General features: G+C 40.0%; 1 long non-coding RNA gene across 1 annotated transcript; it reads right to left on the minus strand.

Annotated features, from left to right (window-relative positions):
* Nucleotides 1-560: 560 nt before the first annotated feature.
* On the minus strand, nucleotides 561-2,712 carry LOC308406482. The gene is made up of 2 exons (XR_013973548.1): nucleotides 1,798-2,712; nucleotides 561-1,600 (listed from the first exon to the last, which is right to left on the minus strand). It is a non-coding gene; the product is annotated as an uncharacterized lncRNA (long non-coding RNA).
* Between the last annotated feature and the right edge of the window lie 365 nt (nucleotides 2,713-3,077).

Consider the following 3,077-nt stretch of genomic DNA (forward strand, 5'->3'; position numbering starts at 1 on the left):
CAAGAATGACAGCCATCGGTAAAGGCATGAACTGCAAGGTTCACTTCATAATGCTAGCAGCTAGAGCAGGGCGATATGACCAAAAATATTTATCACGATACACATTTGAAAATTTGCAATAACGATATAACTGACGATATAATTGACACGAGACAAAATACTTTACAACTTCTCAACTTTATTAGTGCAAAAAAAATAAAACCCATCAATGCATTTTCACTTAAACAAGCAGCTGTTTTTTATGTGCATTAAAGTTATATAAAAATTTATCATTTTCCAAAAAAACACAGTAATAACGACAGCCCGCTAGCATGTTCTACCAAAAATAGTGCTTTGTTGTGTATCTGACGGACGGAAGCCAAACCAGTTCCACACCACTGAAGTTGCAGCATTTTTACAAACCAATTCTGGTTCATCAGTTTCATTCAACGATCCGCTTTCGCCCTTCTCATTCTCCGTCGCCGCTAGGGGTGTGTATTGGCAAGAATCTGGCGATACAATATGTATCATAATACAGGGTAGACGATACGATATATTGCAATACTAAAAGCCAGACGATATTTGTGTTTAGTAGGACTAAATTTAATTAGGAAAACTCAAGTAAACAGTCCAAACTGTTTAATGCTTGACATGAAACATCTGAAACAAAAACACTCTAAGTTCAAAATGAATGGAGAAATTAACATCTGCCTTATTAGAAGTCATGTCAAATAAACAAACAAAAACTACTTTACTGAAATATCAAGTATTTTTTAACATGAAAAAAGTAAACATGTAACACTGAAGTCTTTCTAAGTACTATGATTGTAAAATACTTATCCAAAAACTGCTCTATGGAGCATCAAAACAAAGCACTTTTTATGTGACCTCAATATAAACAAATATAAATCAAAAATGAAATTGCTTGAAGAATCCATCCAAGTAAACATTAACAAAAAATGTAAAGTGCTATTACAATTAAGTGTTAATAAAATAAAGTACAGCTCTGCAGTGTCCATCAATGGAACACTTTTAGTACAACCTGAAAAAAGGAATTTACTCATCTAAATAAGTGCTTATGAGACTCAACCAAAATGTCAAACATTCTCATATCAGAGATTTTACATGTGTAGTGTTTTCTCAGTGTTTATTTTTCAATTTCCAGATTTTTGTGCAGGAATACAAGCTGATCGACATGGTCAGCTCTCAGGACACTTCTCTGTGCATTTACTATGTCTCCTGCAGAGGAGAAAACTCTCTCTGCAGAGACACTTGTTCCAGGAATGCATAGGAAACTCCTTGCTACTTTGGATAGCTGAGGGTATTCCTGTTCATGGTCCTTCCACCAACTGAGAGGATTTCCTGTGAGAGGCAAAGGGGTCTCATCTCTATACCTCTTGATCTCAGCTGCAGCAACATCATGTTCTGATTTTGGTGCAGTATTGTCACTAGTAGAGGCAAACGTAGCTCCGAGCAAGTCCACCAATGCACATGAGGTCCTCTGTCTTTTTAGGGGTGACCGAGGGATGGAGTCAAACTTGTCTTTGATATGTGGGTGATGAGCCTCCTCTGTGGCATTCTCTTCCTCCACCTGTTTGTCAGTCTCCTCATTCTTTTGCTGCTGAAAAACATTAAATTCAAATAGTATTAATGTCAGAAAGTCAAAATTCAAATCCAAGATTCACCCTGTTTTTCACTAATATTTGATGACAAATGTCATCAATATGCTTTTTTTTTTTTTTTTTTTTGCTTTTTACTTTATTCACTTGCTTATAACTTCAGTTGAATTTTTCCAAATAAACTAATTTATTTACTTACATTTTCTTCCTTCTTTATCACAGTCACCACAGTGTCCAACAGTCTGGAATAGGTCTCACTGGTCTCTGCTTCAGACAGGAAGGGCAGGTCCTTAAACCGAGGATCAACAGTTGATGCCATCCATAGTGTCTCCCTCTCATTTACATATCTCTTTCCCAGATCTTCTGCTATGGCAGTCTTAATGTCCCTTACTGTCGGTGTATCATCAACACTTTCTTGTGCACCCATCACAAGCTTGGCATGAAGAGGAGCAATGATGGACAGGGTTGGCATACTCTCCTCTGACATCACCAGGGTGGCGTCCTTCATAGGCTTGAGTGCCCTGACAACTTCTTCTGCACATGTGATGTCAGACTCACTTAATGTGAAAATTTCTTTTTCACTCTTCCTAACTTCTGCAGAAAGCAGAGCTGCACAGATGGCTGGTTGCTGTTCTAAAAATCGTTCTATCATATCATAGGAGCTGTTCCATCTTGTAATTATGTCCGTGATCAATCTGTGAGCTGGTAGCTGAAGGAGGCACTGTTTCTGCTTCAACTGGTTGCTGGCTGTGGTGCTGCGCCTGAAAAAGGCTGTTACACGTCGGATCCTCCCGAGAAGTCGCACCACGGATTGTATTTTCAGTGCTTTCTGTGAGGCGAGATTCAGACTGTGTGCAAAACATTGTATGTGCGTTATGCCTGCAAGTCTAGCCGCGAGAGCCATGTTTGGTGCATTATCGGTAACAACAACAAGGTCCTTTGCGTTCAATCCCCATTCAGCCACAGCGTCAGTTAGTAACGCTGCAATGTGCTCACCTGTGTGACTGTCATGCATGGCTCGGGTTTGTAGTACATGAGACTGAAGGTTCCACTGGTCTGTTATGTGATGTGCTGTAACAGTTACGTACGATTCAGTGGCTCTCGAAGTCCAAGCGTCGGTCGCATGTCAGAGCAACTGTCTCAGCCGAGTTGAGAGAGTCCAGCACTGTCGCTTTGACTTCTTGGTACAACTTTGGCAGAGCGATGTCCGTGATGTGTTGTCGAGAAGGAACGGTGTAACGGGGCTCCAGCGTTTTAATCATATTACGAAATCCTTTATTCTCCACAACACTCAGGGGGCGCATGTCTTTGCAAATAAAAACAAGTACTGACTGCGTTATTTTTGTTGCACGAGTTGAAGTTGCTGGTAGTTTCGAAAAGTTAACTTCTTCAATTGTCCGTTGAGAGGAATCACCTCGTTTTGTTTTAAAATTAGCATTTGACGCTACGTCGCTATGGTGTCTAGACACGTGTGTTCGT

The sequence above is a fragment of the Rhamphochromis sp. 'chilingali' genome (assembly GCF_963969265.1).
Source record: "Rhamphochromis sp. 'chilingali' genome assembly, chromosome: 11".
Lineage (NCBI taxonomy): Eukaryota > Metazoa > Chordata > Actinopteri > Cichliformes > Cichlidae > Rhamphochromis > Rhamphochromis sp. 'chilingali'.